Source organism: Macaca mulatta, chromosome 12 (assembly GCF_049350105.2).
Source record: "Macaca mulatta isolate MMU2019108-1 chromosome 12, T2T-MMU8v2.0, whole genome shotgun sequence".
Lineage (NCBI taxonomy): Eukaryota > Metazoa > Chordata > Mammalia > Primates > Cercopithecidae > Macaca > Macaca mulatta.
The window spans coordinates 141,245,810-141,266,445 of record NC_133417.1 but is presented as its reverse complement, the minus strand read 5'-3'; the positions used below and the strand labels follow the sequence as shown (position 1 = coordinate 141,266,445).

Genomic DNA, 20,636 nt, shown 5'->3' with positions numbered 1-20,636 from the left:
ATAACTTCACCGTGATCAGTTTTATTTTCTAGGTCTAGTTATTCGGCTGCACAGCGTTATATGCACTCCAATCGTAACATACATTAGGACTGAATACTTGGCAATCAAAATTGAAAACACACACACAGCAAACCAAATTCTCACTTAGAAAAAAATGAGGTTCAAATTAGTTTTTCAAAACCAAATGACGTGTGGAGTAACATGCATCTCTTTCTTGTGAGATTTGATCAGTTGTGGTCACACAATTGTGTGGGTTGAGCAGTAGTGGTGCCTGGGAGCAGCCGCAGGTCCCCTGACTTCTGCCCCTTCTCACATCCCCTCTCCAAGGACTGGCTGGCTGCTCCGTGAAGCGGATAGCAGGCTGGGGGCTGGGGATGCCGGGATGGGGAGGCTGGTGAGGAGGGGCCACTTCAGCCCTCCTGAGACAGAAATGGGTGATAATGGGAAACATTCATCTCTTTTTTTCCCTCATCCCTTTCTTCTTTTTAATTTCCTCTAACAGAATATATTGCAGGCCTTTTGGTTCTTTTTTTTTCTTTCTTAAACACAAAATCTTTTTCAAACATTCCAAAAAACTTGTTTTTTTAATCAAACTCCAAATTGTGTTATCATATTTCAAAGGCAATGGGCAGCTCAAGCAACTCATCAAAGGTATAATTATGTAATGACTGCTGCTTGCGCTCTCACGCGGGGCCGTAATTGGGGGGCTGTGATCGCTGGACCACCAGCCTCCACAATGGCAAACAACCACCCTTCTGGAAGTATTTGATCTGCCATCTTTGTAGTTGAGTTCTGACAACTAGAGCGGGTGAAATGATACACTTCAGGGTTATCCAGTCAATCGCGTTCCTCTTATATGTCAGCCATCTGAACTGAAGACTGGTGGAAATATCTACTAGAGATAATTTTAGCTTCTCCATTTAAGGACTTCTCCAGAAATTCCCAAAAGTATCCTGATGTATGGTTTGAGAAATCATGAAAACCATAAGATACACGGCATTTATTCAGTCAATCAAGTATTAATACAAAGGTCAGCGTGGAAAAACAAAGGAAGCATTCCCAACTCTGGGCTCTCCTCGCTATTATGGAAATACCTTCCTTTAAACACGCACAGATTTCCTCCCATAAAACTGCTCTGACCGTAACCTCACAATTTTTTAGCATGCTCTTTGGTTACTGTGGATGAGTAAACAAGGTCATTACTGATCTGGGAGGGCCTGAAAAAGCACTGCAGGGCTAACACAACGACGGAATAAAAACAAGTCTCATTTCTTTCATTTAAAATTAAATACATCAAATTTGTTCAGGTTTCAGCAAGAACTCATAGGAAGACTAATATTAATGCAGAAGCAAAGTTAATTTTATGTTAGCTTAATATTAAGAATAAGCCATGGCTAATCTACCTTTTCCATTTTTCCTTTAAAGTTCTTATCCGTACACACACACAGCTATCACATTGTAAGCATAAATCCAACAGAGACCTGTACTACTTTTTAATCTGAAGTATTGTGTTTCCATAGTTTTCCAAACTGTTGCTTTTAACGGTTGCATCATGGAGGTAGTATAACATAGTTGTAGCCATTCCTTATGTGAAAACACTTAGTTATTTCCAATTTTATGCCAGTGAGAATATGAAATCTGTTAAATATAGATACAAATGGTTACATTTAGAAACATTTGTAGATATATATGCATATGCAGGTTAGTATACACACATTTATTTCTTTGTTGGCCAAGAGAACCAAGAAATGGCACCCCAGAAACAATGAGCACACCTAGCTCCAAGACACTGATTTCTAATACTCTTCTCTGGTAAAAGGAACCAAAGCTCTTTGGGGAAACAGCTGATTCTAAGATTGTGGCAGGAAAGATACAAAATGCACCCTGTACTGACCGAAAGGAAGGAAAGTGCTCAAACAAAAGCAAACCCACAGAGATGGGGTGCAGGAGCAAAGGGCGCGGGAGGAGCCAGAAGAGCCCCTAGGAGCCACAGGTGGAATAATCTGAGCCACAGCAGTATTGGACAGCAGGCTAGAATACAAAATAAATATTCACAGGTCCATAGGAATATAAATAGACCACTGAATATATTCATAAATGGGGGACAGAGACAAATCTCCCCTGCAAAAGAATTCTAAATAATTTACATAGACACCCCGCCCTCAAGGACAGGGGGTCTAACACCCCACTCCTTAAGTGCAGAGTGACTTCCTTCCAAAAGTACAGCATGGGCTGGGGAGGGGCACAATGACTTCACAGCAGAGAAACTTGACAGACACTACCTCCAGTCAAAGGATCAAGGTCAACATCAGGAGCCATAAATAAAATTGACGGTAGATACCCTCGCAGGATAGGATGGAAATAGCACATCACCCTGTGGTCTTTCTCCACAAAACTCCTAACTCAAGACTAATCCTGAGAAAAGCATTGCACAAATTCCAACAGAAGGACTCCTATCATACACCTGGCCCAGCACGCCTCAAAACCTTCAAGGTCATCAAACACAAGTCTGAGAAAATGTCCCAGCCAAGAGAAGGCTAAGGAGACGTGACAACGGAATAGAATGTGGATCCTGGAACAGAGACAGGGCATGAGGTTAAAGCTAACGAGATGCAAAGAGAGTGTGGAATTTAATTAATAAAAATGTGGCAATATTGGCTCATTAACTGTAAGAAATGTACCATACTAATGAAAGAGGTAAATTAACAGGGGAGAGGGTGGGCATGGTGGTTCACACCTGTAATTCCAGCATTTTGGGAGGCTGAGGTGGGCGGATCATTTGAGGTCAGGAGTTTGAGACCAGCCTGGCCAACATGGTGAAACCCCGTCTCTACCAAAAATGAAAAAATTAGCCGGTGGCACACTCCTGTAGTCCCAGCTATTTGGGAGGCTGAAGGATGAGAATCGCTTGAGTATGGGAGGTGGAGGGTGCAATGAGCCAAGATTGCGCCACTGCACTCCAGCCTTGGTGACAGAGTGAGACCCTGTCATAAAAACAAACAAAAACCAAAACACACACACACACAAAACAGCAGAAACTTGTCGGGGGAAGTGGTGGGAAGCCTATGGGAATTACCTATAATATCTCCTCAATTTTTCTAAAAGTCTAAAGCTTTCCTAGAAAACAAAGTCTATCAAATACACTCTAATAAGTATCTTGAACAGGAATATTATTTTTTCTTCCATTCATTTTAGTTGTTTCCATTGAATAAAATGCCAAGAGTAACACTGCCAAATTAAAGGCTGGAAGTATTTGATAGCTTGGAGTACACACAGAGAAAACTATTATCTCGTCACAATATATCATTTCTTCTCCTCACTAAATTTTACAAATTAATGACAATTTGAAATCTTACTGTGGCACACACATTATATGTCATATTTGGTACTGAACTGCTTAACAACTCAAAAGCCTGCCCCAACCGGCATTCAGTTGTGACTGAAAGAAGTACTATTTAATTTACGATTGTGAAGATGGCTTTCAAAGTATGTTTGCTAACTAATATTCTTTGGAGGCAATAATTTACCAAGGCCAGTTCTTCCGGATACTGTGCTGTCTCCTTATATTTTATTTGGAATTGTGGGAGGAGGGCATAGCCTCCTGCTGCTCTTTGGGGTAGACCAGCTGTTTCCACAAAGACGCAGAACACTGCTTGAAATTATTATTTTTGCCTTTAACAGATTACAACGTATGCTTGAACCACGTTCCAGCTAATTTTCAGGATTAGCTTTTAATGATCAGAAATGAGTTTTGGCCCACTGGGAAAAAAAGGTTTGTGCTTATGTTGAATTTGGATCCCAGCTTCTAATCAGCACACTAAAATCATCTTTTTAATAACAATGACAAAGTTCAGTAAAGCTGGAGACTTGGGTCACACTAAGCTGGCTTTGTGAAATTCACCGAGGCACATCTGTGGTCGCTCATCTCCCCTGGGAAGGTCTGAACTCAGGAACGGTCTCAAGAACCCCAACTGCTACAGTCGGGAGACAAAATGAGCATCTTTCCTGAGACAGGAAAAACAGTGACAAAGTTACACAGGAGGAGATTTGCAGTCACCCAGGCATCCAGAATACACTGTCCTAAACAGGAATATGTGGGGCACAAGGTATGAGGTGCCCACTGGCTATTTTCACCAAAACTCACTGCACCTGTAAAAGCCCCAAGTGAGTTGCCAGAAAAAGGAATACTAAACCACCCATTCCACAGAGCCACGGAGTCCAGGGGCTGACTGTCTGACCGCATCAATCTATACCACATATGTATTTATTTACATATTTAGGGGTTCTCTCATATTCTTTCCTTTTAAATTCTTTGGAAAAAAAGTTACATACTTACAGATAGGGTAGCACATGTAAACTGCCAGAAAAAAAAAGTAGCAGGACAGCAGTGACCCCTCCACAGTGACCTGAACGCAGGCCGTGTCAGGTTTCAGTGGGGTTAATGACTGAATTGGATCAGTGTGGAAGTGCCCCCCACCAGGCCCTCCTCTCTGCACCACCAGGTGCACGGCCAGAGAAAGAACAGGCGCAAATCCAAGGGAGAGTGTGGGGTGGAGAGAGCTCGGGTGTGGGTCTTAAGGTTACCCCATACGGGTGGCAGTGGTGCAGGGTGGCTGGGGGTGACTCCAGGCCCTGGGCTCTGGGTCCCTTGTCTGTGCTCAGAGTCCACCTCCATCTCAGCATGGCCATGAGGAGGACGTGTGACCACCCACACAGGGGGTAAAATCTTGGTGCCTTGGTGCGGGCCAGCATCCTCCCCTGCTGTGTGAGGTCAAGGCCCTCCAGGCCGGGCGTGGTGGTTCACTCTTGTAATCCTAGCACATTGGGAGGCTGAGGCAGGCAGATCACCTGAGGCTAGGAGTTTGAGACCAGCCTGGGCAACACGGCAAAACCCCGTCTCTACTAAAAATACAAAAATTAGCTGGGCGTGGTGGCATGTACCTGTAATCCCAGCTACTTGGGGGGTTGAGGCACAAGAACTGCTTGAACCTGGGAGGCAGAGGCTGCGGTAAGAGCTGAGATCGTGCCATTGCACTCCTGCCTAGGCAACAGAGTAAGGCTCTGTTGGCACACAGTGGGCAAATATGTGAATAACTTTCTTTTTTTTTTTTTTGAGACGGAGTCTGGCTCTGTCACCCAGGCTGGAGTGCAGTGGCGTGATCTCGGCTCACTGCAAGCTCCGCCTCTCGGGTTTACACCATTCTCCTGCCTCAGCCTCCCGAGTAGCTGGGACTACAGGCGCCCGCCACCTCGCCCGGCTAGTTTTTTGTATTTTTTTTAGTAGAGACGGGGTTTCACCGTGTTAGCCAGGATGGTCTCGATCTCCTGACCTCGTGATCCGCCCGTCTCGGCCTCCCAAAGTGCTGGGATTACAGGCTTGAGCCACCGCGCCCGGCCGTGAATAACTTTCTAACTGACTTCTGTGTTAGTTCTGTGGTTCCTGAGTCTTCTTTTTCTTGGTGAGCAAAACAAAACAAGAGCTGGGTGCAGAGCAGGTATCTCGTGGCTGTGCCTGGAACCCAGCGACCCCGGCCCTCCTGTTCACCCACAAACTTCACCTTAGGAGGCTTGGTCATTTTTCAAACCACACTTAACTTGAGCACATACTGAATTCAATGCAAGAAATGTCATATACATGTTTCCAGTTATAGAAATCTAATACGAATTGGACTTCTGAAACTTTTGGTAAAATTCAATACTTATATGAAATCTCACTTTTCAGGGGGACTCTCACAGACCTGCCCATCTCTGTGTCCCCGCTTTAAAAGTTTAAGTGTCCTGTATTCACCCAGGAGGACAAGAAGATGCAGAGTTCCACCCTCAAAGGCCAAAGACTGCCAATGAACAGGAATGCATGAAGTCATTCTTTCCAAGACCTTCTATAAGCACAGCCAGTGACCCCTCATGAGAGGGGGTGACATTACTTGTTAACATACTTGTTTCATGTCTCTTTTGTCAGAAAATCAGGATTCGCTTATGAAAGCACACAGTCTCTCCCCTACTCACACAGGTGCACACATGTGCGCATGGATACATGGAAGAGAGTGAGGATAGGAAAGGGGATGGGGAAGAAGGAAAGTCATTTGCACTGTCCAGCTGGGGATGATGTCTGAGCTCTGAGACACTGCCAGTTCCAGGACATGACCAGCAGCCTCCTGGGCTCAGGCTGGGTGCGTGGGTAATGTTGTGTTTGTCTGTTTATTCTCAGAGCCCAGCACGTGCCTACCACACATGTTCTGAACGAGTCTGCTGAATGAATGACTCAGTAACAAATGGGCCCCTGGTAGCACTGCTTGTGCAGGGAAGCCAGCAGTTCCAGGCATGTCACTTGAGAAACTCTCTGTTCTCACCCATGGCCCTGTCAACACAGATGTCCCAAGTCTGGCTGTTTCTCATGGTGTCCTCACCCAAGTCCAGGACCAGCCACGGATGCATGAGTTGAATATGCAACGCAAGCTTCTTATCAGGCAGAGATGTCCACAGGAGCAAAGCATGAGCGCTTCAGAGTGTATTTAAAACAACGTTCAGGACAGTATTATTGGCAACTGTTAAAACACAGTTGGGGCAATTTCAATGCCCAATGAAAGGGGTTGGCATAACCTATTAGAGGCCACGCATTCTACACAGTGTCCTGCAGCCTTTCAAACAGCTTGTCGAAGAACTGGAGACCCATGGGGCACTAAATTAGAAAAGTAAAATTCCAGAATATACATGGTATGATCTAATTTATGCAGAAACAAAACAAAAGGTGAAATCCCCGCCCCTCCAGGATGTGATGTTCTACCGCTCTCGGCCTCCTGGTCTCCCAGCCCTGGCCTCTGTGTCCCCTCACTTCCCATATTAACTCCATCAGCAAGTCCTGCCAGCTCTGCTTCCAACCCACAGTCTGTGTCTCTCCCGTGGTGCCGATGCCTGGGGAAGCCGCCGTCACCACTGCCTACTTCAGCCCCTGCGGCCCACTCTGCCCAGCCGCCACAGGGGAATTTTCAATGTTAACAGGCTCACGTTAACACACCTTCCCCGGCTCCCTACCGTGCAGAGGACACAAGAGACTGGGCGGGGGGCACTAGTAGCCTGCACCTGCCACAATGCACTGCACGCTGGGCGGCGTGAAACCACAGAAATGCGTTTCCTCTGGGTTCCGCAGAGGCCTGAAGGCTGTGCTCCCCATGAAGGCTCCCCGGAGGGCCTGTCCCTTTCCTTTCTCTTGGTTTCTGTTGGTGGCGTTTATCTCAGCTTTTTCTGCCCACGGCCGCGCTGCCCCAGCCACCACCCGAGTCTCCACGTGGTGCTTTCTGTGTGCCTGTCTCACCTCTGAGGGTCCATCCCTTCCCCTCCTGTATGGCTAATGATATCTGCCACGACCCTGGTTCTATATAAGGCCACATTCTGAGGTACTGGGAGTTAGAACTTCAACTCATCTCCTTCTAGAGGTCACAATTCAGCCCACAACAGATGCATGACAGTCCTTGGTGGCACAGACTCTCGCCCTACTCATGCCATGTGGCGTCTGCCTCCCTCACTCGGCCCCGGTTCCTCCCCCGCAGGCCCTCTCTCATCAGGCACTCTCTGCGCCTGGAAGACCTTCCTCACAGCTCAGCACAAGCAAGGCTCCTTCTTGCTGTCACGGGCAACTCCTCTGCCCTCCTTAGTGGCCCTCACTGCAAACACAATCTCCAGCACCTGGCCCGCCACACCATCGGGGCTCATCGCCCCAGGCACATGCCACTATCTGAAAACACCTGTGTTTTATTCCTCATTGTGCACCTCCCCGCAGGGAAGTGAGTGCCAACGACGTCCGTGTCCATCCTGCTCAAGTCAGGCTCGGGCTGGTGTTTGCCAGCCTCTGCGCAGAGCCGGGGCTCCACGGCCTTTTAGGAACAGGCTCAGGGGGTGGGGGATTCACACCCTACCATCAACGCTCAGGGTCGGGGACTGGACGGGAGGAGGGGGACGCAGGACCACTGTCTCTAAGCAATTTTTTATTATTTGAGCTGTCACGCATAGTGATTTTTGTACACAAAGTCCTCAGTGCCATCGACAGGTTCTTGGACGTGTGTGACTTTAAGCGAAACTGTGTACAGCAGGTCCTCAAATAACTTTGTTTCCTTCCAAGTTGTTTCGTTATGATGCTGATGAGGAAAAAAACTGGCTTCATTATAAGTCATTGTGCTTCAAGTCAAAGTTTTAAGAACCTATTGACGGCACTGAGTGAGGACTTAGTGTAATTGGAAAGATGAAAATAAGATCGTAACACGCAGCTCTCCAGTGATGCTGAGACAAAAGCTGACCTGCAGGGGGTGTGTGTCCTCCCAGATGGATGCTGCACGCTTATGGCTACTAACAAACAAACCGTGGGGGACGCCCGCATGTGAGGACACCGGTCCAGAAGCTGGCCTTCACACATTCTTTCTGACAGTCATTAGAAGCAGGATCAATGGTCTATGAGACTATTCTGAACTCATGACTATAAAACTACATTCTTGGTGTAGTTTTGTTTTGGGCACGCATCAGGAGCACCCAAAAATGTAAAAATTGTGACTTACAAGTTTAAATGAATGGAAGTCAGAACACTGCCCCACTTTACACAGCTCAGACCTGACCCCCAACATTCAGGGAAGCATCAAGATACAGGTTCCTCATCTCTGGCTCCCATCATCATCATAATCAGCATCATCACCACCATACCATATTGGTCATCACACTGCCATCATCGCCATTACCACCACCACTATCATCATCACCACCACCATCACCTCCACCATCACCACCACCATCATCACCACCACCTCTCACCATCATCACCACCATACCATATTGGGCACCACACTACCATCATCGCCATTACCACCACCACCACCATCATCACCACCACCACCACCTCTCACCATTGTCACCACAATCACTACCACCATTGTCACCACCACTATAACCTCTCACCATCATCACCACCATACCATATTGGGCATCACACTGCCATCATCACCACCACCACCACCTCTCACCATTGTCACCACAATCACTACCACCATTGTCACCAACACTATAACCTCTCACCATCATCACCACCATACCATATTGGGCATCACACTGCCATCATCGCCATTACCACCACCACTATCATCACCACCACCACCATCACCTCCACTATCACCACCACCTCTCACCATCATCACCACCATACCACATTGGTCATCACACTGCCATCATCACCATTACCACTATCATCGTCACCACCACCATCACCACCACCATCATCACCACCATCATCAACATCACCTCTCACCATCATCACCACAATCACTACCACCATTGTCACCACCACCAGCAACTCTCACCATCATCACAACCATATCATATTGGTCACCATACCATCATCATCATTCTTGCCATCACCACTACCACCACCATCATTAACTCTCACCACTGTCACCACAATCACTACCACTACCCGTCACTACCAGCGCTATAACCTCTCACCATCATTACCACCATACCATATTGATCATCATACTATCATTGCCATTGCCATCACCACTACCGCCACCACCAACTCTCACCATCCTCACCACACTCACAACCACCACCACCACCAACTCTCACCAATGTCACCACAATCATTACCACCACTGTCACAACCACCTTCATAACCTCACCATCATCACCACTGTACATTAATCATCATACCATCGCCATCAGCATTACTGCTATCATCACCACTGCTATCGTCGTCGTCACCACCACCACCTGCACCTCTCACCATTGTCACTATCACCATCCCTATCTTCTGCTGAGCCAGCTACCATGCTGAGCACTTACCATAGCTTTAGATTTAGAAAGCTGGCCCTAAGGCATTATTTTATCTCATTCCATTTTCCCAGCCTTTCCATGAGTGAAGTGCTATTCTATCTCCATTTCAGAGGTGTAAGAGCTAGGCTGAAGCCCCACAGCTTTCAGGGGTAAGGTACAGGCTCAGTGAGAGGGGCTCCGGAGCCTGCTGGCTCACCTCCAACGCATCCATCTTCTCACCCCTGTCCCTGCAGTCAAGAAAACCTGACATATGCCTCAGGTAATCTTTAGCTTTTTCTCCTAGATTTCTCCACTAGGTGGTAACTGAGCAGAGCTTCCTAAACACAAATACAAAATGTTTTCCTCCCATCTGCAATAAAATTAGACGCTCTGAGCAGCGTCAGGGTAAGTCAGTTAATTGTACCTCGGCCAGAGCTTACACTTGCTCTCTCCCGTCGGCGCTTACGCGGTCTTCTTCTATGAAAAGATGGTGGCAGTCCACGGTGGTTATTGTTTTAAACATCCTTGTTTGGCAAAACTCAAAGTTGGTCAATCTTACGTCAGTCTCTCAATTTACTGACACGATTTCGTTAATCACTGAAATTAAAAATGCCTGGGGTCCACTTTCAGAGTAAAACAGCAGGCAACAGCGACCTAACTGCATCCAAACTGTGGGCCCTTCACATATATCACCGGTCTCCAAGACCCTGAAGTGCTACGTGGAAGATGACCATGGCTTGCAGTTTCAAAGAATACCCCATAAACAAATGCACTGGGAGGTCCGCTTAAAAATGCAATCCCTACAGAAGGGACTGAGCTACTATGCAATTAAGAGGGCAGACCAGAACCTTCCATTTGAATGGGCTTCAGATTTTTTAGTTAGGAAAAAAAAAAAGTTTTTCTTGGTTATTCTGGAGACGGACTGCGCTGGGGAGCTGGAGTGGCTCAGAAGCTCTCAAAGCCACTTCTTCTTAAACAATAAACCAAAAGCTTTCACAAGGATCCACGCAGGCAGTCCCCACATCCAGTGGGCAGTTACCACACGGTCAGCTAGATGCTGCGGGCATGGAAGACACAAGACAGGACTCCGGGCCTCACAAAAATGTCTGGCCACGCTACAAAAATACCGAACAGTAACCTTAAGGTAGTAGAGAAAGGTGCTGGAAAGTACTAGAAATGCAATTTAGAATGACATCTTAAATTACGAGTTACACTGTATTTTAAAAGATCTTCATTAGGCCAGGCACGGTGGCTCATGCCTGTAGTCCCAACACTTTGGGAGGCTGAGGTGGGCGGATCACCTGAAGTCAGGAGTTTAAGACTATCCTGACCAACACGGAGAAACCCCGTGTCTACTAAAAATACAAAATTAGGTGGGCGTGGTGACGTGCGCCTGTAATTCCAGCTGCCTGGGAGGCTGAGGAAGGGGAATCACTTGAACCCGGGAGGCAGAGGTTGCAGTGAGCCAAGATTGCGCCGTTGCACTCCAGGCTGGGCAACGAGAGTGAAACTCCATCTCAACAACAACAACAACACAAAGATCTTCATTAAAGGCAATACGCATGTATGTATGTACCTATGCAGGCACACACACTCCTGTCTCCATTATGGGAAAAGCCAGAACTCTGGTAGAATAATTAAACAGGTCTCCATGATACATACATTCAGTGATTTTTTTTTTCTTTTCCTACATTTAGCTAGTGGTGGATTTATTTCTTCTGATAAATTAGACTTCAGTAAAAAAGTAAAAAAATTGGCAAGGATTAATCTCTTTCAGTGGTTCCCAAATTTTACAAAATATGCAGAGGCGTTTTTGGATGAGCACAATTTGGCAACATCCTAAAATGACTGTTTCCCATTAATTACAATTCCACTATATGGTTACTTCCACCTACACACACCTACACACTGATTCCAGGCCCTTGGCGTCTCCAGAGGTCTGTTCCTGCAGGCTGGGAGCTGTGCTCCATCCTCTCTCCTTACTCCAGATGAACTGGGAGTAATGGTGAACAGAAGGTCCCCAGTGGGCGGCCGGCTGGCAGGGCCTGGCTCTACCACCAGGTCATGCTGACGTCAGGGCTTGGGTGCAGGTAGGAACAACACCATTTCTCTAATCAAGATGGTTGGCATTTAAATTAAAAGGCAAGAATATTTTCATAAAAGGATCAGTAGGTGGTAATAGTATAACGCCCACCTGTTTACTATTCTCATAACTACAGTAGAAATTATGTGTCAAAGCGTAAGTTAAAAAAATCAGAAGACACCTGTCAGACACGAATCTCTAACGGGCCAAGTGGCCGTGGGAGGTGAGTGTGGCCTAATTTCTGCTGGAGAGGTGGGCAGTGGACGGGTTTCCACCTGGGTGCAGGTGTCAAGCGGGCGCCTTGCTGGCGGAAGCTTTGAGTTGTTAACTACAGATAAATAAATGACAATGGCCGCTACTAATCGCTTATTGAATAATGAAACTGACACAACTGATAAAAGGTTTCAATCTTGAGAAAAATGATTTATCGTATCCCAGTTTACTGGCACTGCTATTTGTGTGACAAACGGTTGGCAAGCCTCCAGTTAATCTCTGTACCCCTCCGAGCCCACGTGGCAGCTTGTGCTCACACATCCAAATCAGGAACAGCTAATAACACTGCACGGAGGCTGAGAGGGCTGAAGACTGGTCTTTTGTTGAGGCTGACCTCCAGACCTATTGCACAATGACCTCCAAACCCATTTTTGGCAATGGGTGAGGGAAAGTGAGGGACAGAAGAGCCAGAGGCAAGAAAGAAAGGAACACTGCCACACCACCACCACCACCACTACCACCACCATCACGACACCCAGGCCACAGCTTGCAGTGACGCATCTAAAGCACGGTTCCGAGAAGGAGAAGTGGAATCATCAATAGGACCAAAGCATCAACGGCTTCCGATAAGGTCTGTGCAGCTTTCTCGATGGCAGAGTTGGACCCGCAGTGTCAAGCTGCTCTGCCAAGGTTGTCTGCCACACATCGGCGGGGGGGCTGCTGTGCACAGTGGATGTGCCTTCCGTTTATGATGCACAGAAGGTCTTTCTTCTTTAAGTATAATTTTTTCTTTCTTTTGTTTGTTTTTTGAGTCAGAGTCTTGCTCTGTCGCTGAGGCTTAAGTGCAGTGGCACCATCTTGGCTCACTGCAATCTCCGCCTCCCAGGTTCAAGCAATCCTTCTGCCTCAGCCTCCCAAGGAGGTGGGATTATAGGTGCACACCACCAAGCCCGGCTAATTTTTGTATTTTTAGTAGAAACAGGGTTTCAACATGTTGGCCAGGCTGGTCTCGAACTCCTAACCTCAAGTGATCTGCCCACCTTGGCTTCCCAAAGTGTTGGGAGTACAGGTATCAGCCACTGTGCCTAGCCTTTTCCTTTGTTTTTTACTATGGGAGGGGGGTGGGGCATGACAGCTTTAAGTAAATTAAAGATTTTATTTATAAGCAATACTCCAAATAAGGTATTTACTACTGTGGTACTTTACTACTGTGGTACAGAATAAGATACTGTTGTATTCTTTTTTTTTTTGAAGTAGTCTTGCACTGTCTCCCTGGTTGGAGTGCAATGGCGCGACCTTGGCTCACTGCAACCTCTGCCTCACGGGTTCAAGCGATCCTCTTGCCTTAGCCTCCCAAGTAGCTGAAATTACAGGAGCATACCACCACGCTTGGCTAACGTTTTTGTATTTTTAGTAGAGATGGGGTTTCACTATGTTGGCCAGGCTTGTCTCAAACTCTTTTTTTTTTTTTTTTTGAGACAGAATCTCGCTCTGTCGCCCAGGCTGGAGTGCAGTGGCCAGATCTCAGCTCACTGCAAACTCTGCCTCCCGGGTTTACGCCATTCTCCTGCCTCAGCCTCCCAAGTAGCTGAGACTACAGGCGCCCGCCACCTCGCTCGGCTAGTTTTTTGTATTTTTTTAGTAGAGATGGGGTTTCACCATGTTAGCCAGGATGGTCTCGATCTCCTGACCTTTTGATCCGCCCGCCTCAGCCTTCCAAAGTGCTGGGATTACAGGCTTGAGCCACCGTGCCCGGCCTTTGTCTCAAACTCTTGACCTTGTAATCCACCTGCCTCGGCCTCCCAAAGTGCTTAGGATTACAGGTGTGAGCCATTGTGCCTGGCCTATTCTAATTTTAGTTAAAAAAAAAAAAAAGAAAAAGAAAAAAGAAAAAAAAAGAAAAGAAATCCATCACGCTCTTCCCCTCAGAAGTTTGTGTAACATGGAAATCTAAACAACTGAGCACTCTGTGCTCTCCACTGCTGCCTGGTCACTGTAGCATCTGTTTGCGGGGGGCTGGGAAAGTCAGGACTGAATACGGTAATGACCTACTTCTCAACTTCTAAACCAGAAAGAAACGACCCCCTGTTCATGCTGTCCTATCCACAGGTAACTAAGTATGAGCACTAAAAAACTTGTTACATGAGAAGAAATGAATTTTGAGGTATGCCTTATCAACTGTTATCTTCATCAACTATTGCACAGCACGAACATGACAGGGAACACCCCAAATGGAACCAGCTTTCAGGAGGGCATAAAAGCACAGACATGGAGAAATGCTAAATATGATGGGTTTCAACAGGAATGGACGTAGGCACTCTAAGATGAAGGTGTCCTGCCGAAATGAGAGTATGGAATGACAAGACTGTTAAAAAGGACACACACGCAAAGCGTGTTTAGAAGCTTTGGGGGATACAGAAAGAGTGCAATAACTTGGGCATGATATGCTAGAGGAATTAGAAGCTGGGGGACACACAGCCAATGGGGGTCCCTGGGGAAGGTGTCTGTGCTACAGCTGTCCTGTGGAGTAGGCTTATGAGCTGTCCTAACTTTCCAAAGCTGGAAAAAATAAAACACCTAGGACCTGTGCTCCTATGACATCTGGAATGTTCTGGGTTTTCATATTAGTAAAATCCCAATTGCTCACAGACTTTTCCCATATTAGAAGTGAGGAGGTCTCAGGACGTCCCAAATGTTGCTGGTTAAGTAATTAAAACTCTACCTTCTCAAAGTACCTGGGGACAGACCTGTGCTCCCCAGGACTGGAACAGCATCTACACAGCCAAAGCAGAAGGGCGTGGCAAAGCCGGTTTGGTAAGAAAGAGTTTAAGTTAAACAAGGGTATTTTCAAACAGAGGGTTTCTCAGAGCCCTTAACTGGGTATTGTGCATCAAAAACTCCAACAGGGAGACAGGCTGCAACACTCTTCATGCATTTTCCTTCACGGTATCTTGCTGGCTTCAGTTTCCACAATGTGAACTTTGGGAAGCATTGGTTTATATCACATAAAACCACACTTGCAGAAAAGAAATAAATTGCAAATCCAATTAGTACCTCCCTATAGGCCTGCGGAGGTGTTCCCTATCTTCCACTTTGAGAAGCAGTTTCCATCAGGCCAATACCACATGCACATCCTGTGCTGGACTTTCAGGGACACCAGGAAATATCTGAGACTAGTCTCCTGCCTTCTTGGGCTTCCAGTCTAGTCGAAGGGACAAGGCTAACCCAAGTGAAATGTTTAAAACACTGACAGCAGGTCAGAACACAAGGCTGCCAAGGCTGCTCCAAGGCAGTAAATATCAATAGTATTGTATAGACTGGCCTGAGCTGAGGAAAAGATCACTGCAAATCGCCTTCCTCCCCGTAAAACCAGTTTGGTGTTTGAACTGTACAACTGTCAATTGTGGGAATCCTATATATACGCTGCTATCAATACTTACATACTTAAACAATACTTATACAACTCCATATACTAGCCAGAATCTCTGCTAAAGTCATTTTCGGATTGTACATACGAAAAAAATCAATCCATGTCTTCAACTCATTTTTTTGTAATGTATAACAATAACTTTTGCTACTATCTTACATGAAAGGCAGACATGACAGCACGGAGGCATTTCCAGTTCCACTATGTGGCCAGCCAGGCTCTCCCAGGTATGGAGAAGGCCAAAGAGAGACATCCATGGTTCACAATGGAAAGAGGCCAACACAAGCTCAACTGCCACGAAGCAATGCGCAGCCTGTGCGTGGAAACAGCTGGTCTACCCCAAAGAGCAGCAGGAGGCTACGTTACCGGGAGGCTATGCTCTCCTCGGTGTCCACGGCGCTGACGCATCCCCAGGTGGGCATGACCTTAGTGGCCAGGATATTCTTGGTGAGTTGAAGAGTCACCTTAAAAATGTGGTTCAGTGCTATTTAATGTGTAATTTCTGACGATTATTGCCTTCAACATTTAAAAAGCGTAATATAACAAGTGATCTCTTAGAACACGACAATGTCCCCGAGCCTTTCTCAGGTGAGTCAATAAAATCTGAAAATACACTGTACATAATTTGGCTCCCATGTGTAATATTGCAGTCTATAAGAACTGAATCCTCAGAAAGGAATGGGTGGCAGCCTCTGTCCCCACATGGAAGGTCGCCTGCCGCTACATGCCAGACACTTGAAGCACAGGAGTCCACTGACTGAATCCTGACAACAGTCTTGGGAGGTAGACAACCTGACTCTTCCCATTTTACAGCAGAGAGCACTACAGGAGAGCGTGCGGCACTCGCCCAGGCCACCCTGCCAGGAAGAAGTGGAGCTGCAATTCAAACCCAGGGAGACTGGCTCGTCTGTGCACTCCTCACCACCCCTGTCATCTGGGCCCTCACAGATGAGAGAGAAGTGTGGACATCTGTGAGGCTGGATGTTTCATTTTCATGGACAGCAAGATTCTAAGCATTTTTCTGCAAGTCTGAATCTGTGGAGAATCTTTTACTGTTTTCCCCTGACTCACAATTCAAGAAGACATTACAGGAGAAAATCAGAGGTAAAAAGAACATTTTCCAAAATCGGAGCAATGAGAAGAAATGAAACCCTTACATGAAATATTTCAGCAGAAGAGAAATTCCTTCTTCTTCATTAAATTTGGGAATTGCAGAAGGAAATGCCTTAATTACCCATGAAGCAAGATAGCCTTACGTGATTGCCTTCACTTTAAGAGCCTTAGAGAGAATGCCCAGTATCAAACGCTTGTATCTTTTTCCAATTGCTGGGCAACTCCAATGCCACGCACCAACCTCTGAAAATTATCTTATATGAAATGAAATGATTTAAAAAGCCATCTTCTTTCTTTCTTAAGAGGTGGGGTCTCACTGGGATGCCCAGGCAGTACTTGAACTCCTGGCCTCAAGCGACCTTCCCGCCTCAGTCTCCCGAGGAAATTGCCTTGAAACTGTATAAGAGTGATATGCATTTTTGTTAGCACCACTTCATATTTGCTGGTTCTCTGGACCACTTTTTAAAACTGTCCAATTTTCTGATTGATCATGCTGCTTGGATAGAATAAACCCTACAAATATTGGAATATAACTGTATGTGGAGAATGAGCTAGAACATACTGAATGAAGTATTTTTTTTTTTTTTGAGACAGAATCTCCCTCTGTCACCCAGGCTGGAGTGCAGTGGCGCAATCTCAGCTCACTGCAAGCTCCCCCTCCCGGGTTCACATCATTCTCCTGCCTCAGCCTCCCGAGTAGCTGGGACTACAGGCGCCCGCCACCACGGCCGGCTAATTTTTTGTATTTTCAGTGGAGACGGGGTTTCACTGTGTGAGCCAGGATGGTCTCGATCTCCTGACCTCGTGATCCGCCCGCCTCAGCCTCCCAAAGTGCTGGGATTACAGGCGTCAGCCACCGCGTCCAGCTGAATAAAGTATTTTTATACTGACCCTTCCAAATTTAAGGACAGAGAAATAAGAAATGTATAATAATTCTTGAGACATAAAATACTTCTCCAGTCATATTACCAGAGAATAAGTACAACACAAAAATCTAGGTAAAATTCAGCTTGTTTTACACAATACAGTAGAACATAAGCATACAGCACGTGATGTTAACTACAAACAAGTACTGAGTTTAACACGGCCACCACAACAGTGCAAACACAATTCCCCGGCCAGGAAGATGCTGACCACAGAGGGCCACCTGGCGACAGCCTCACCTCTGCTGGGCCTCTGCTGTGTGGTCTCCTTGGTGAGCCCTGCTTGGCTGCCTTCGCAGAAAAGAACCTTGCCCACCCCTGGTGGTCCCAGTTCCTCTTACTCTATCTTATTCCACTGTGTTGATCACAATCTGACACATTACACATTCACTTATTTACTGTTGCAGTCCACATGCGCTTCTAGAACCTTGCCACTCTCCATCCAGAGGCAGAGTCTATTTCTGCTACCCTAGACCCTAGGTGGGACTCTGACTCTGTTGACTACAGATGGAGTAAAATGGACACTCTGTGTCTTCCGAGGCAAGGTCACAGAGGAAACAAGACTTCTGCCCAGCCACGCACCTCTCTCATGTGATGCCTGCCCTTAGAACCCAGCCGCCAGGTTGGAAGGAAGCCCTGGCCACATGCAGAGGTCCTGTGTCGGTGTTCTGGCTGAAAGCCCCTGCTAAGGTCCCACCCAGCAGGCAGCATCAACAGTCAGACACGTGAGCGACCGGGATTCGAGATGTTGCCAGTCTTGGCTTCTGAGTCTTCCAGGTGAGGCCCCAAACATCATGAGGCAGACTCAGGCCTTCCTAGCTGCAGCCATCCTAATTCCTGACCCGCAGAGGCTGCGGGGAAGCATCTTTGTGGGAACTCTGCTGGAAGGTGTGGATGGACACAGGGGCACACGTCAGCGGAGAGAGATGGGTGCTTTAAGGAGGATGATCTGTTTTGAAAACAGCATCTACTGCTCAAATAGTAACTTTGACACAACAGATAATATTTGAGCTTTTATTTTTCGGCAATTTGATTAAAACCAATAAAACAGGGTAGGAAAAACATGAAAAAAAAAAAGGTTTTAACAGGAATCCTAATGGTAGAGCTCTTGGGACAACACGGCTTGTGGGGCTGTGGGTCCTGGGGTGTGGCCCACATTTTGATGAGTCTGAGTCTCGGTGACGCTGGTCCTTCACACAGATCTAGCTGATCTTAACCTAAACCACTGGTTCCCAATCCTGGCTACACAGTTGAATGATCTAAACTGTCCAGACTGCTGACTGGCCAGCCCTTCCCCTTCTCTTTCATCTCTTCTCCTGTGGGCAGAAGGAAGACTCATGGATTCCCTCTTCCGAGGCTGTCCCTCCCAGTGAGCTGCTGCTGTGACTGCTCCAATCCATGCACTTCTCCCGCATGGAGTGATGCTTGCCAATGTCTTCTTCAGTCCTCCTCCCACTGACCCACCTCCTCCAGGGATTCCTCGTCCTCCTGGACTCCTCGATTCACGACGCTTTCTACAACCAACACCCAGGAGCTGGTGCAGCCCGAACTCTCCTAATCCCCTCTAGTTTCTCCCACATCTTCCTGGGTGGCCCTAAGCTTCGTGTGTGGCTTCACGTCCTCCTTCCACACAGGCAGCCCCTCAGCTATGCCACCAGTGTGCCCAGGCCCTGCCTGGGGCCGCCTCCCCAGGGCAAACCCTCCTCCAGCCCAGCTCGTCCTGTCCCAGCTCCTACCTCTCCCCTGTGCTCATCACCACTGAGCTGCGGACCCTCCTGATGTTTTCACCTGGTCTATTCTTCCTCCCCTCATGGTTCCAGCTGGGGGAAGGCTTAGGAACTAGGTTTTCATTCAGGACATTGTAAGCTTACAAAGTCACCAAATGGGCAGAAGAGCTGGGTGAAGCCACACGCAGCAGTGACCTCTACATAGTGCCTGGTCAATAAATACCTGTCAGCGGCTTGAATGAAAAATATCTGATTCCAAGGAAGAAGAAAGACACCACAGACTACAAGCTGTTAAGATCTGGTATTGCCTAAGTCTTACAGTTTTAAATAACAGTAACAACCATCATCATCACCTTCATCTCACATTATTATCTGAAGGACACAGGAGAGGAATTCTCAGGGGATGCAAACTCTGAAGAACAGGAAAACCACGACTCCACATTGTCGGCCAAGGGAAGCCTGACAACATGTGGTCTGTGCGGTCCTCGGGAGACCCAAACTAAAACTCAACGGCCCCAAGGTGCAGGTGCTTGAGAACTGGAGGCTCACCAGCTCCCAGGCAAAGCAGCGCTGAAGCAAATCACCTGCTGGGAGACCATGTGAGTGATGACAGCCAAGGAGGTGACAGTGACGCCCAGCCTGGGAAACACGAGCCGACCACAGCAAAAAGGGTGGGTGCAGGGGAATGAGTATGCATCCCCGATTCTGAAGTGCAATCTGAGAGCTCATCTTGCCCAGAGTGGAGTCGGCGGGAAAAAAAAAAATCATCTCTCATCTTTAAGATTCCATTTACCCACTGGGCCACTCATTACTGGAAAGTTATAGGATAAATGCAAGTGTTTCAGAGACAATGGAAAAAGCTGACCTCTGCAGACAAACGAAAACAAGGAGAAATGCCTGCATGCCTTGACTCAGTACCTGCTGCTCAGAGACACAGCCACACCCGCCAGAGGACACTTACACTAAGGTTCAGAAATCACTTTCTGACTTCAGGGTGGGGGGCGGGTCGCATTGAAGGACGAGAAATTCTGAGCAGTATCTGAAGCAGGAGTGACTGATTCATGGCAGCAAGGACAAGGAATCCACTGTCAACCACGCACCAACCAAAAGGAGTGTTAGGCCAGGCACAGTGGCTCACGCCTGTACTCCTACCACTTTGGGAGGCCGAGGCAGGTGGATCACCTGAAGTCAGGAGTTCAAGACTAGCCTGGCCAATATGGTGAAGCCCCCTCTCTACTAAAAACACAAATATTAGCCAGGCGTGGTGGCGGGCACCTTTAACCCCATCTACTTGGGAGGTTGAGGCAGGAGAATCACTTGAACTCTGGAGGCGGAGGTTGCGGTGAGCCGAGATCGTGCCA

At 47.2% G+C, this 20,636-nt stretch overlaps 1 protein-coding gene across 4 annotated transcripts in view; it reads right to left on the bottom strand.

Annotated features, from left to right (window-relative positions):
* Positions 1-20,636, bottom strand: part of AGAP1 (ArfGAP with GTPase domain, ankyrin repeat and PH domain 1) — a 647,080-nt gene that overhangs the window by 127,230 nt on the left and 499,214 nt on the right.